This window comes from Podarcis melisellensis (genome assembly GCF_964234715.1).
Source record: "Podarcis melisellensis genome assembly, chromosome: 4".
Classification (NCBI taxonomy): Eukaryota; Metazoa; Chordata; class Lepidosauria; order Squamata; family Lacertidae; genus Podarcis; species Podarcis melisellensis.
In genome coordinates this window covers 5410384-5426308 of record NC_138531.1, presented here as the reverse complement: position 1 = coordinate 5426308, position 15925 = coordinate 5410384, and the positions used below count along the sequence as shown (strand labels likewise).

The window sequence follows — 15925 nt, the reverse complement described above, 5'->3', positions numbered from 1 at the left end:
TGCGGAAGACCAAAAGTTTCCCACCCCTGATCTAAAGCCAGTTATAGTCATTAGACATTTCAGCATTCAGCTACAAGCCTCTGCTACAGTTCTAAGGCTTAAAAGGAAGTGAGTGAGAGCATGGGGGCTGGGGTGCCTTGAGCTCAGGGAAGCCCAAGAGTAGAGAGGCTGCAGCCGGTGTCCTCAGAGACTAGGAAAAAGCAGGGCAAGTGGATGTCATATATCATCCTCATTGCCATGCCTTGTTATGCATCTCTGTTCAGACATCTTCCTTCAGCCCCGTCTGTTTAGTGTGTTTCACATCCACCCACATCTTCCTGATAGGTTAGGCTGCATATACAACATGGTGAAGCAAGGAGTAAGGCACACACTAACCCATTTGTAGCACAAAAATGTAGTTTTCCCTCAATCCCAAACAGTCAATACTCATCCTCAACATGCTGCTTGCAATCAAGATAATAATATTTTATTATTTATACTCCGCCCATCTGGCTGGGTTTCCCCAGCCACTCTGGGCGGCTTCCAACAGAACACTAAAATAAAATTGATTTGAGATATACATTTGAAGTGGGTGAGGACCCAAAACCATTTGATTAGGTTACCCATGTTTTTTCCTCCCTGCACACGTTGATTGAAGAAAGATGTACTGATTGTGATCTTAGTAGACACATCTCCACAATGTCACAGGGCAGGTGTGGTTAGACACACGCACATTTCCAGGACTGCCTAGATCTGTTTACAAATGGACATACTGTGAGGAAATGCAGGATCAGCTTGTAATGAGCTTTTATTTTCAGGGTGAAACAAATTTCTCAGGAAATTTGTTCTCATGGGCAAAAAATTATGCAATAGATATAGGTTGTGTGTGGACCATGTGGAAAAAGGAATGCCTCCATTGACTCTAGAACAAAATGATAGTGCTATGCAGCCTAAGAAACAGAACACTATTGATTTTACTAAATATTTTGAAATATAGGACATCACTTGTAAGAAAGGAAATATAATGTTCAGTGAAGTGAACTTATTATTAGAAATGAGTATTTTTAACCAAGAAGAATTCATTCCTAATTTTAAATGGGTAAATTAATAGTGGTGGGGGCAGGGGGATGGAACCCACCTGTCAGTTGTGGGTAGCCAAACCACCATACGAAGCATGAACAATAGGGAAAATAGGGTGGAAGACGCCCTCAGCCACATTGTCTTTAATGATAATTACTTTAAAAGCAAACTGAAGTGATGAGGAACAGGGTTTGGGTTATGACATAGAAGTGATGTTTCTAGCACTTGAAAAATGGGATAACATAATCAAATGCGCAGGCCTTACTTTCATATAAATGAAATCTGAAACACTGCCCATGGTTTGATGATTTTTGCAGTATCAACTGCATCATTTCTATCTTTATAACTGTCTAACTGCTGCAAGTTGGGCATTTTTTTTAAAAAAAAAAGCTTTTCGTCTTCATAATTCCTGGAATGGGTACTTTTGTGAATTGTAGCTTGTATTTGGTTGTTTTGGTCTAGGCTACTCTGAATTTATACAGATCAAAAAAATTATAAATTGCTAACTGCATTGCTGAATGAAACACAGCCAGGCTATAAATCACCACTGATGGCTTTCCTTGCACCAAAAATAGGTCAGTTTCATTATTTATTTGTGATCATCTCTGCTGTGAAATTATATTGACAGAGAGCAAGTTAGATTACATAATGCACAACTAAATCCTTATTCACTTCATTAAATTCTTCAGCTCAAAGAGTTTGTTATAAGTGAAATAGTTTGAGATTTCCTTGTTGAGCGCTGTATCTGGAAAGCTGGTGAAGGTATTAAGGGAGAGGCAGCACTGGTTCAGCTTGCAGCATGCGTCTGGTTCACCTTTGCATGCTCATCATTGTAATACCATTCATGTGTGAATGAAACTAAGTTCATATGTTGGGACTCCACAGAGTGCAGCAGCAGACACCCTGTACTACCCTCAAGTAAGAACAGAAACACTGCCAATCAGGGTCCCCAATTCAATCCATCTTTGACATTCTGGTCATCTATCAGATCAGATGCTACTGATCCAGAAGATGCTACTGATCCAGAAGTCATCTGGGCCACCTACAGAGGCTTCTGTCCCAACCTACAGGTATGGGTTCAGATAATCTCATTCAGGAATTATAGTGCTCTGTATTCTCAGTTTCTTTGTTTGTTTTTTAAGATTGGCATTCACCTTCTTTTAAAAGTGTCTGTGCAATCCTGCATTTATGGTAGATTTGTTCAACATTGCTCTTAAAGATATGTAAGTGCCCAGGCAGCGCATTGTGTGCCCCATGAAAGCAGCAAAATAACAAGACGGTACAACATTGGTGGGATAAAATCAGGCCAAATGTTTATTGACAGCAGCAGGCAGGGGAGGGTTGGCATGGCATTGGGTCCCAGGATCAGTTCATCATTCCATAAGCCCCATGTGGATGGAATGGATCTGCTGGATTTGGACCGCTCCAAACCTGTATGACAGGAGTTGACAAGTGGTGCAAGCCAAGCAAGCAGGGTCTCACTGGGTGACCAGGGTGCAGATTCCAGCCAGGCAGAGCTTGGGGGTGTCGTGGTCAATCCTCCCCTCAGAGTCCATATGGGGCCCCCCTATACCATGCTGATCCTGCCCAATACCCTTGTACAAACAATGTCCCTTGCCTAACAATGAAGGCCATAAAGTCACTGGGATAAAGGTGAGGAAAAACCCCAACCAAGTGCCCATCAAGTTGAGAGGAAAAAATCTGTTTCCAGACCTGTCCACCAATGACCCAAAATTGCTCATTGATGGTCCCAGCGCCGCCGGGCAAAGACATACTGCACTTATTGGGCACAGAATGAGGCTTAAGTGGTATACAAATGACTTAAATTAAATACATATGCATAAGTCACAGAGATTCTTGATATTTTCTGTGGCTTCCACTAAGAAACAACTTTTTATGACAGACCCTCCAAGTGTCCCTATTTTCCAGGGACAGTGCCAGATTTACAGAAGCCATCCTGGTTTCTGATTTGATCCTGGAAAGTCCCGCTTTTCCCTAGGATGTCCCTGTTTTTATCAGCAAAATGTTGCAGGGTATGGAGTTATGTGACCCCCGAGCCAAGGAGATAAGAAGACATCTGAAGGCAGCCTAGTATTGGAAAGTTTTTATCTTTAATATTTTATTATGTTTTTATGTATGTTGGAAGCTGCCCAGAGTGGCTGGGGCAACCCAGTCAGATGATGAATGTTGCTGATGATGGAATATGACATCCTCTTTTCATCAGAGAAATGTTGGAGGGTAAGCTATGAAGCCAGTTAAACTGCTTATTTTTATATTTAGAGTAAAAGCATTATAGAGGTTTAGAATCACTGACTTCAATCAGTCATTTTCAGGGGTGGCATGTCTCATTTCGCTGCCTGGGGTGAAATGAGAAGGTGCCTCCCCACCAAATCCTCATTCCTCCCCTACCCAGGTCGTGTGGCAGTGCCTATGAAGCGGTGATGGCAGTGGTTTTTGGTGAGATCGCACAATATTTTCAAGAGCTCTTGCGAGCTCTCACAGAGCTATTATGAGAGCTCATGTAGTGCATGAGATCTTGTGAGATTTTGATGAGAAGAAGTCACTGCCACTGCTGCCACCCTGGCCATCTTAACAACAGCAGAAATAACAAACACAAGAACTTCTTGTGTTCTGGTGAGTGGCAACTGCATTTGAATGGTCATGTCACAGACATGCAGGGGGTGGGTGGGTCTTAATAGCAGACCTAAGTGAAGACTTCAGCCCCTTGTCTCCGCTCAGGTCTGCTCACTGGGCATATAATAGGGTTTTCATATCTTGAAGAGCAAAAAAGAGGACAGCCCAAGTCGCTGCCAGCCTGCGCCTGGGAAAGAGGTCTGTGGGCATGGGTGGGGCCACTCCCACCCCCACGTGCCTCTTTCCCTGGCTTGAGATGACAGTGGCTGCAGTCTGCAGAGAAGCACAAGCTAGTCAAGCCTGAGCCCTGCCAGCCCGAGCGGATGCAGGACCCCAGCACCTGCTTGATCTTTGCTGCGATGGCCTCACTCCGCTGTGGCGCTTCTGCTTCCAGGGCGCAGTGCCCTTCTGAGCATGTGCGTGCCCCCCCCCAGCCCCAAACCCCGACATTCAGAAAAGTAAAAATGCCCAGATGGGCCTGTTGGCCCTGGGTTTTCCCAGGCATCTGGCAACCCTAGCATATAATTCACCACTCTCCCACCCTATGTAGCATGTGCCCCTGCCCAAAGGTGGGCAGGCAGATTCAGTGTATGACCATGCTATGGAAATATTATATCACTGCATTCAGGGCCAGGGAGGGATTTACCTGCAGGTAGGTTGGGCCCATTGGGAGGGTTTTGAGTACCTCGTAGCAATTGTCACCACTTGTTGGTGGATAAGGCATTGAAATGGATTAAGCCCTGTGCCCAGGCCCACAAACATTATTTTCCCCTGGGAGGCAGATGGCCTCCGCTACAAATAATAATAATAATTTATACTCCGACCATCTGGCTGGGTTTCCACAGCCACTTTGGGCGGCTCCCAATAGAATATTAAAAATACGGTCAAATGTCAAACATTAAAAACTTCCCTAAACATGGCTGCCTTCAGATGTCTTCTAAAAGTCAGATAGTTGTTTATTTCTTTGACATCTGATGGGAGGGCGCTCCACAGGACGGGCGCCACTTCCAAGAAGGCCATGTGCCTTGTCAGCTCTTCATTCACCACAGTACTTTAACAGAACAGGATAAGATTCAATGGCCCATCTAGTCTAGAATCTTGTTTTCAGCTGTAACCAGCCAAGTGCTTCTGAGAATCTCACAAAGAGAGTACAAAGGCAGGAGGACTCCATGTTGCTTTCTCCCAGCATCTTGTACTCAAAAGAACTGGTTGCTCTTAACATGGCAGTTCCATTTAGCTATCACAGATAATGTAAATAATACACTTCTATTCCAAGAAACGCAGAAACAGCCAGAGAAACTTAAGTTGTTCATTTAAAGACTGGAAGGAAATTGGCAGTATGTGAAAATCTGGACCTCCTATATTTGTTGAAAACAAAGTTCTGTGGATGTCACAGTGCTCTGAACAGCAGTTTAGAAATGAAGATAAATACCTGTGTCTGGCTTTTCACACCTGGAAATTCCTGTATTGCCTGATGCCAAGATTCAAGGCTTCAAGCAGACACCCTAATGAGAAGGCACGCTGTGACAATCTGCTAGGTAAGCTACTGTATGCAGAGCAATTTCATTATTTTTAATGTATGTGCATTGCCTGTGAATACTGAAGGATCCTTTTTACTCCTAACTCATCAAATTCCGATGAAAAAACTACCACAAAAAAGCAAGAAAGAGAAACTCTGAAGGACAGAGACATCTGAGCTTTCAATGTTTTAAACATATTTCCCAGAGTAATTGAATTTGACGATAAACATCAGGGACAGCCTTTTTATCCTCAATATTGCCATGCCTCTCTTACAGCTTAAATCTTTTCTTTTCTTTTCTTTTCTTTCTTTCTTTCTTTCTTTCTTTCTTTCTTTCTTTCTTTCTTTCTTTCTTTCTTTCTTTCTGGTCTCCTGGAGCTAGTAATCTGCTAATTTCTGTGACATAACAGTAGGGGCACTGGAAGTGGTACGAGGAATACTTGACCTCTACGTGGAGTTACACATTAGTTCAATACATGGTTACACCACACCATTTCTAGCATGGCATTTGACAGGGTGATGCCTCAGGGGTGTCATCCATAAGCTCAGGATGTACAGTTATTGGTTAGGAATGACTGATTTTGCCGAGTTCCATTCATTTATTTCCCCTTTGGTTCTCTCAGACTCAAGTTCCATTCTTGAATTCCAGTTTAACTAGGGAAATTTCTAAAATTAAATTATAGAATTGGAGAATGCACATTTTCTGCAGCTTTCCGTTCTGCAGTACCTTCACTTCCCTTGCTTCTGTCCTTGTATGTAACTGAAGACAGATGCTTGCACACTAATAAAACATTGCAAAAACGGAGCAACATTAAAATGTTAATATGTATAATTGCATCTAATTTCACCTAGTTAAGGAGGAGTGCTTGTATTTAGTTGAGTGAAATCCCATTCAACTATATAGACATACTACATATGGGATGCGGGTGGTGCTGTGGTCTAAACCACAGAGCCTAGGGCTTGCCGATCAAAAGGTCGGCGGTTCAAATCCCCGCGACAGGGTGAGCTCCTGTTGCTCAGTCCCTGTTCCTGCCAACCTAGCACTTTAAAAGCACCTCAAAGTGCAAATAGATAAATAGGTACCGCTCTGGCAGGAAGGTAACGGCATTTCCATGCGCTGCTCTGGTTTGCCAGAAGCGGCTTAGTCATGCTGGCCACGTGACCCGGAAAAACTGTCTGTAGACAAACGTCAGCTCCCTCGACCAGTAAAGCGAGATGAGCGCTGCAACCCTGAGTCGTCGCAACTGGACTTAACTGTCAGGGGTCCCTTACTGTCAGGGAACTGACATCTAAAGCGCCGCAGGTGCAAAGGCTCCCTGAGGTTGAGAGAGCAGTAGCAGCGGAAGAGGGAACCAGTAGAGGGCGAGCAAGAACTCCAAGGGAAAGTGAGTCGGAGGGATGGCTCAGAGACGCTTCAAGCGAAACCAGTGGGGAGGTCTCAGGACCTCCTATAGGGACACCCACACCTCGACGGAAACTGTCACGCCGAGAGGCCAGACGACGTGTTTCCGTTAAGGAGCTTTTATGTTGGAAACGTTTCCGAAAGCAGCCACTTTCGGATTCTACTAGTGATTGACGCAGCCATGCTGGAGGGGCTCCGTCACAGGCAGAGGTTTGAAAACCTGATCAAACTCTGAGGGACTTGCATTTTACGCACAAGCAGCTCATCGTCCCATCACAGCAATCCGAAAGTCACCGAAAGCCAGCTTGTGCAGAGAGAAGCATCATGAGCAACCCAGCCGGAACCGGGGGTGCAGGAGCAGCTGGAGGGGGTCCAAGCCTGGAAGAAAGGTACAGAGCGTTGGAGATCCAGTTGGCGCTGCAAACGGCGAGGCTTGAGGAGAGGAGGGCTCAGGATGCAGAAAAGGGAAAGGAGAAAACCACCCCGCTCGCCAGAAAGGTACCAGGATTGGTGCAGAAATTCGGGGGGGATCCCAGGAACTATCATGCCTTTAGAACAGAGATGCAATACGCTCTAAACTTGCAGTTTGATGACTTCCCCGACGAGGAATCGCGAGTGGCGTATGTGATTGGCCATCTCGAATCCGGGGCGAAAGATTGGGTTAGACCCCTGATGGCAGCGAATAATGAGATCTTAAAGGACACGAGGAAGTTTTTTCGTGCCATGGACCTGATGTTTTCCAGCGATATTGAGCAGGGGGTGGTGCGAAGGCAGTTAATGGCTTGCCAGCAAGGAAGCAGATCTGTCCGTGAGTACTGGACTGAATTTACTATGCTGATTCATAAATTGGGGTGGGACCTATCGGCGGAGCCCATCCAAATGCTTTTTGAAGAGGGGCTTTCTTCAACCGTCAAAGATGAGCTTTCCCGGGGGCCCAGGGCGGAGTCTATGGACCAATTAACCAAATCTGCGCTGGCCATAGGAGCGCGCCAGGAGGCGAGGGCTTTGGAAAGGCGGGAAGGGAAAGGAGACCGTTGGAGGGAGTTCCGCATTCCAGACATTCCAGAGCCATCTTTCCCGCCGGCAGAGCCGATGGAAGTTGGAACAGCGCGGGCGCGCGCAGTTTCAAATCCCAGTGAAGGGCGGAAGAAGGAGGGAAAGAGCGCCAAGAGATGTTATCTCTGCCAACAGCCAGGGCACTTTGCCAGAGTCTGCCCACAAAGAAAGGAATGGCAAGGGATGGCAGGAGCTGTTGGGGGAAAGGAAGAGGAAAGCAAGGAGCAAGTAAAAGCCAACGCCTGGCTACCACCGTCGGGGCACAGCAGCCAGGCCAAAGAGCAATGAAAGTGCCCATGCCAGAACCTCCCAGACCTGCTTTAGTGATAGAGGTGTTACTAGAACTGCCAAACGGACACCCACTAAAGGTCAAGGCGCTTTTGGATTCAGGCAGCTCCTGTAATTTCATGAGTAAGGAGTTTGCAGCTGAGCACCAGATACAGACCATCCCTTTAAGTAACCCCTTGCAGGTGACTACGATTGACGGCAGAGAGCTGTTGGGGGGAGAAGTTAGCCAACAGACTGTCCCGATGATAATGAGAGTGGCAAGGCACACCGAACAGATAGCGTTTAATGTGGCCATCCTGGGAGGAGCGCCCATCATTTTGGGGATGAGCTGGCTGGCGCTACACGATCCGCTAGTGGGCTGGCATCAGAGGGTGGTCTCCTTTGGGTCAGCGCATTGCCTAGAACACTGCAAGGAGGGGAAGGTCTCGGGAGGAGACAGAGTCACCCTAGCGGGGATGGAAGTGATGGGCAAAGGGAAGGTGCCCCCGCAATACGCAGATCTGAGCAACGTATTCAGCGAAAGGGAAGCAGACAAACTGCCACCGCATAGACCCTTTGACTGTCAAATCAACCTACTCCCAGGGGCCCAACTCCCAGTAGGCAAGCTGTACGCCATGTCAGACAGGGAGATGCAGGAGCTGAGGGAGTTCATTGACAAAAACTTGAAGCGAGGTTTCATCAGAGAGTCCCGAGCGGTGGGGGGCAGCCCAGTGTTCTTTGTGGACAAAAAGAACACAGACAAACCGAGACTGGTGTGTGACTTCAGGGCCCTCAATGCAGTGTCGGAGCCCCTGGCTTTCCCTATGCCCCGAATTGATGACATTTTGACCAGAGTAAGGAAGGGAAAGATTTTTACAAAACTGGACCTGCGGGGGGCGTACAATCTGATACGCATAAGGAAGGGAGATGAATGGAAGACCACCATGTTTACCCCTTTGGGAGCCTTTGAATACCTCGTTATGCCCTTCGGTCTACAAGGGGGCTCCGCCTGTTTTCAAGCTTTTATAAACCACGTTCTGGGACCTTTGCTCTACAAGAACTGTGTGGCCTTTTTAGACGACGTGTTGGTGTATTCGGAAGATGAGGAACAGCATGTGAGGGACGTTCGAGAAGTGTTGGGCAGGCTGCAAGCCAACCAGCTGTGGGTGAAACTGGAGAAGTGCCAGTTTCATACCAAGGAGGTGGAATTCCTGGGGTACCGCTTGTCAGACAAGGGATTGGCCATGGATCCAGGCAAGGTTCAAGCGGTACTGGAATGGAAGACACCGAAGACCAAGAAGGACGTGCAAAGATTCTTGGGGTTTGGGAACTTTTATCGGAAGTTCATCAAGAACTTTGCCCACTTGACGGCGCCCATCACCGACTGCCTCAGCAGCAAGAAGAAATTTGTTTGGACGGTGGAGGCGGATCGAGCCTTTGAAGAACTGAAAAGGGCTTTCGCCTCGGAAGAACAACTTCTGCATGTGGATTTACAAAAACCCATGAGAGTGGAAACAGATGCATCCGACCGGGCTATGGGGCGGTCCTTCTTCAACCGGGGAGGAGTGCGTCGGAGTGGAGACCGTGTGCATTCTTCTCGCGGAAACTGAATAAGTCCGAGAGGAATTACACGGTGTATGACAGGGAACTACTTGCCATTCACGAAGCATTCCGGAGGTGGAGACATTTATTAATTGGGGCACAACACAAGGTGCAAGTGTGCACCGACCACAAAAATTTAGAGTATTGGAGAACAGCTCGAGTGCTCAACCAACGACAAGTGAGATGGGCACAGGAATTCTCCAAATTTAACTTTGAGATTTGTTATGTGCCAGGCCCAGAAAACGTCAGGGCGGATGCGCTCTCACGCAAACCAGAATATTGGGAAGGGGAGGAGGTGATCGAAGAGAGACATGTCATCCCGGAGGACCGCTGGGTGTGTGGGGCGGCGCTGGTGGGGCAACGGGAACTGGTGGAGGAAACGGAAAATGATGAATATGCCCAGGATAAGCTCAGAGGTCTCAGGGGGGAGGGCGAGAGCCCCGGAGGTTTTGAGGAAAGAAATGGGGCATTGTATTACAAAGGGGCACTGTATATACCCGAAGGTGAATTGAGGGGGAGAGTACTCAAGCAGTTGCATGATAGCCCCACGGCGGGACATTTTGGGCAACACAAAACCATGTGGTTGGTTACCAGGGAATTTTGGTGGCCTAAGGTGAGGGAAGATGTAAGGGAGTATGTAAGAGGGTGTGACCAATGTCAGCGAGCCAAAGGGGAAAGAAGGGCGCCGGCAGGGTTATTAGAACCTTTACCCACACCAGAACGGCCTTGGGAAGCGATATCAATAGATTTTATGACGGATCTGCCAAGGTCCAAGGGGAAAACAGCCATCATGGTAGTAGTAGACCTGTTAACTAAGATGTGCCATTTTGTAGCATGCTCACATGCAGTCACAGCGGAAGAAACGGCGAAGTTGTTTGTGGAACATATATTTAGGTTGCACGGGGCTCCCTCGAGGGTGATCTCAGATCGAGGCAAACAATTTACTTCCAGGTTCTGGAGGAAGCTCATGAGCTTGCTACACGTGGAAGTTAATTTTTCAACTGCCCGGCACCCTGAAACCAACGGGCAGGCGGAAAGGGCAAATGGCATTCTTCAACAATATCTTAGGTGTTATGTCAATGACAGAGAGAACGATTGGGTCGAAAAGTTGGCGTTGGCAGAATTTGCCTACAATAATGCGGAGAATGTGTCCACAGGGATGAGTCCCTTTTTGGCTAATTACGGGTGTCACCCCAGGGCATTTCCAGGGGAAGGAGGGGAGAGATGGAGCGTTCCAGCGGCTGAACATTTTGTAGAAGAGATGGAAGCCATCCATCAGCAGCTCCAGCTCAACTTAGAAAGGGCCAAGGCACAATATAAGAAGCAGGCAGACAAGAACAGAAGGGAAGGTGAAACCATAAGGGTGGGGGATCAAGTGTGGTTGTCAACCCAAGGGTTGCCGTTCAAAGGGGGTTGTAAGAAACTGAGGCCCAGAAGATTGGGACCCTTTGAGGTGATTCAGCAGGTCAACCCGGTAGCTTTCAAACTCCGATTACCCAACCACATGAAATTGCACCCAGTGTTCCACAGGTCGTTACTGTCACCATACAGGGGGGGACGTGAAGGGGAGCACGTCAGGGGACCAGCCTTGGAAGAGAGGGAACGCCGCAACCATGTAGCGGAAATCCTCGATTCCAGGTGGAAGGGTAATCAGGTGGAGTATTTGGTGGCGTGGGAAGGGGAACCGGAGTCAGAAAACACCTGGGTAAGTGCAGAGGAAGTCAATGACGAGGTTTTAACAGAAACGTTCCACCAAAGGTTCCCGAGGAAACCTCAGCCTATAGCAAGGTTTAGGAGGGAGTATTTCGGCACCACCGATGAGGAAGAGGAAATGGAAGGGTTCGCGGAGTCGGAGTTGGAAGATGGAGTGGACTCTGATGACGAAGAGTACCTAGAGAGTAGGAACAGCAACAAGTGGAAGGAAGTGTTCGCGACGTCGGAAGATGAGGGAGGTTCTTTCAGGGGTTTTACCTCCTCACCGCCAGTAGGAGAGGAGACGGGAGGGGGTGAAGGGGGCCCTGGAGGGGAGGTGGATGTCAGGGAACTGACATCTAAAGCGCCGCAGGTGCAAAGGCTCCCTGAGGTTGAGAGAGCAGTAGCAGCGGAAGAGGGAACCAGTAGAGGGCGAGCAAGAACTCCAAGGGAAAGTGAGTCGGAGGGATGGCTCAGAGACGCTTCAAGCGAAACCAGTGGGGAGGTCTCAGGACCTCCTATAGGGACACCCACACCTCGACGGAAACTGTCACGCCGAGAGGCCAGACGACGTGTTTCCGTTAAGGAGCTTTTATGTTGGAAACGTTTCCGAAAGCAGCCACTTTCGGATTCTACTAGTGATTGACGCAGCCATGCTGGAGGGGCTCCGTCACAGGCAGAGGTTTGAAAACCTGATCAAACTCTGAGGGACTTGCATTTTACGCACAAGCAGCTCATCGTCCCATCACACTTACCTTTACACATTAAGACTGAATTAGGTTGTTAATTCAGTAGTTAATTTCAAGTAATAGAGCTAGGACAGTGGGTGGCAGCCTATGTGTATTTTCAAGATTTTGAATTCTGACCTCAGTGAAGAGGCTTTTACTGTTGCACGTAGTTAAGCACAGGAGTGGCCCAAGCCATTTTGCTGCCCAGGGTGAAAGACAAGCTGGTACATTCCTCATTCTGTGCACGGAATCTGACTAGACTTGTAGCTGAACCATGCTTCAGCACTCATGATAGAATAGAATCCTCCACTGCATCCCAGGACTGCAAGCAGCTAAGACCTCATGGCACACATTCCTAGCCACTATATGCCCCACAAAATTTGCCACCTGAGGCAGCTGCCTCACTCTGAATCTTGGAAGGGCCAGCTCTGGTTAAGCATAAAGGTAAAGGGACCCCTGACTGTTCGGTCCAGTCGTGGCCAACTCTGGGGTTGTGGCGCTCATCTCACTCTATAGGCCAAGGGAGCCAGCGTTTGTCCGCAGACAAGCTTCCAGGTCATGTGGCCAGCATGACTAAGCCACTTCTGGTGAACCAGAGCAGTGCACGGAAATGCCGTTTACCTTCCCGCCACAGGGGGGATAATACCTATTTATCTACTTGCACTTTGACGTGCTTTTGAACTGCTAGGGTTAAAGCCCTATTTTGCACCAGATCATGGTAAGGCTATTCCGAAAATCTATTCCTTCAGCCTAAGGGTTTGTGGGTGTTGAGGTGTGGGCGTGAAAGGACCTAGCATGATCTTTTCACTGATTTACTTGGTTTTAGATGTGTAGGAATTTCATTCAAACATATAACTTGCTGTCTTGAAATGATACATCTAGATTTCAGGTCACAAACAAACATTTTTTTCAGGAGAAAACATGTGGAAGAACAGAGAGTTTAATACAGTTTTGATTTTCTGTTAAATGAACTTATGTTCAGATACAGTTTTAACTGTACTTATGCTAATGATTGCTAAATATTTTCATGGGATGTGTGAGGCAGATACAGGGGGGAAAGTGCTGAATTCGAAAATCTCTTTTTGAAGCGTTTGAGTGAAAAACACAAGGAAAAAAATACTTTCCTATGTTCAAAGCATCCATCTTCAAATTACTGCACAGTTGAGGTTGTCATTAATCAGTGTATCTAGATAGCTTGTCATGTTTTATTACTTAAACCATCTGCAATAAATGTCACTCCATTCAACTGTAACATCAAAGTTTTATCTGGCACTTTTAAAAGGATGCTGTACCTTTAAAAAATGAGAAGTGAACACACGAAGAACAAAAACCTGCCAGTTCACTGCAGAGATTTGTGTTCTGTGCAGATCCTTAATGATCTGCATGACTACAGTAGTCGCTTTATACCTAATTCTGCACTAATAAGTGTGAACTCACAGATGGATCAGAAGATTGCAATGTTAATTCCAAGCAAGATCCTGTCACATTGCACTGGAATTTAATTTAAGGAAGGATTATACATGGATTAACTGTCCTATTAAGAAGCCCAGTCCCAAATTTATGTGTCCTCTATCTCTCGTATGAGGTTATATTTCTTCATTAACATCACAAGTGATGAATCAAGAGATACAGATATTAGATACATCACATTTTAATATCATCCAGATGCATCTATATTTGGTTATAGATATTTTATTTTATTTTTAAAAAACTTTTATAAATGAATAATATATCAGCTGGATATCAAGAGAAGTATTAGCCTTTTACTTTACACATGTTGTGCGCATTGATTGTGGCACTGTGAGAAGGCAATGGAGAAGCACCTTGAGAAGTGAGAAGCACTTAATTCACAATGACTAGGAAAAGGGAATGCTAACAACAAGCCCAGTATCATGGTGATTGTTGAGGCTTTTTGGGTAGTCAATAGAGGCCTAAATCAGGTTTATTTTTATAGCAGTGGGACAACCTTGTCTTTAAGACCCAACCTAGATGCGCTAATGGCAGACCTATCACTCTAACCAAGAGTCTCTTGCAATCATGATTCAAGTATGGATTAAGTTACAGATAGGTAGCCGTGTTGGTCTGCCATAGTCAAAACAAAAAAATTCCTTCCAGTAGCACCTTAAAGACCAACTAAGTTAGTTCTTGGTATGAGCTTTCGTGTGCATGCACACTTCTTCAGATACACAGAAACTTGCACTGTGTATCTGAAGAAGTGTGCATGCACACGAAAGCTCATACCAAGAACTAACTTAGTTGGTCTTTAAGGTGCTACTGGAAGGAATTTTTTTTGTTTCAAGTATGGATTGTTTTTTCTCAGTTCATCATTGTCTTAAGCTCACGGATGGATAAAGATGAGAAATAAATTTAACAAACCATAGAATTGTAGAGTTGGAAGGATCCCTGAGGGTCATCTAGTCCAACCCCCTGCAATGCAGGAAAAATACCAAAAAATAGTAGTGTCAAGGGGCATTTCCTTTTTTTTTTTTTTGCTTTAGTTTTGTTGTATTTCTGTATTTATACCCAAACATGACCTTCTGAAATAATTGCTTGTTAGTTTGGTAGCTCATCTGATTTGATCATTTTATCTTTTTGCACTTTTAATAATTAAACTGTGTGTGTTTGTGCACACACATTTAAATGGGGATGTAGCAAAAGCTCACATGGAGGAGATGTTCTTCTGAGGCTTACCTCTCCATCGTTTACCACTTAACCTTTTCCCCTTTCCCCTCTAACTGGATCTGATTCCAAAAGTGAGCCTAGCTAGGGAGAAGTGCCAGGGGGCAGGGTTGTGAAGAGATTTATGTTGGTCACAGAGATGCCCTCCCTGCCCCTTTTCTCATCAGACCTCACTTACACCTGTTTTATGCATGATTGGGTAAGGCCCACATTTTAAGAGATGGATCTGTCAATGTCACAGCTGATTGTATTTATAACAACTCATCTTTCCCCCAGGGAGCTGCAGTGCCTCATCTTGACACTGAACAAACCTGCATAGTTGCTGAATAATGGGCTTCAGACCATGACCTGGGCTCACTGCTATCATATTTAATTTGACTTTGAGATATTTAGAATAGAAAATGAGGTTTAATGGAATCTGCAAGCTGACAAGCAGTCAGAATGTAAGTGATTTTACATTTACTGCCAATATTCATTTTCCCCAGAAGTACTGGGTTGACCACTGTTGAAAACAGAATGCTGAGCTAGGTGGACTTTGGTCTGCGCAACCATACCTTGCTATATTTTTTATTGTCTGTTGGACCAGATTGTTGGGTAGCAATGGACACAGGATTTCATTAGCAGTTACAGTGATTTCGTTTGCCCTTGGAGTGATCTTAGCTTTGAAACTTGCTTTACATGCAGGCATACCAGTAAGTTGAATGTTGATTCACCTATCCTCCCGCCCCCCAAGTAAAAAACAACAACAGGGGGCTCCCTTCCTGTGTGTGTGTTTCCAGAATAGTTATAAAATCAGTGGGAGGCTGGCTGTTGCTGATGTCCCTGGTGCTTACCAATAGGCAGACTCTACATAAGCATTTTCATGATTTACACTGAACCTCTATGATAACCAGTAATGCATGCATTAGGATGGAAATAAATTTATTAACATTTGACTTCAATATTGCATCCAATATTCTCCAAACTTCAACGTTTGTTGGATTTTGGTATGGTTTATTATTATTTTATTGCATTTTCAGCTGTCTTGAATGCTATTGTATGCTGAAAAGGTGAAATGTAAATTATATTAATATTAAAACAAAGAAACAAGTTGTTATATTGTCTTTGCTCCAAGTGTCATTCCTCGGGATCTTGAGATGAGTTTCATTGTATAAAATATTCTAACTGGATCAGCTTCCAAAGAGAATTTGAATGTTTTTTGGCTAGAATAAATAAATAAATATTTATTTCATTAAAAGAACTTATATATTGTCTTACATTTCAAAAAGTACTACCAAGGCTATTCAC

The 15925-nt window shown here is 45.6% G+C and overlaps 1 long non-coding RNA gene across 1 annotated transcript; it reads left to right on the top strand.

Moving 5' to 3' along the window:
• The first annotated feature begins 3198 nt into the window (after window positions 1-3198).
• On the top strand, window positions 3199-15571 carry LOC309367781. Its single transcript, XR_014167354.1, has 3 exons — window positions 3199-3297; window positions 4802-5231; window positions 14915-15571. It is a non-coding gene; the product is annotated as an uncharacterized lncRNA (long non-coding RNA).
• The last annotated feature ends 354 nt before the right edge of the window (window positions 15572-15925 follow it).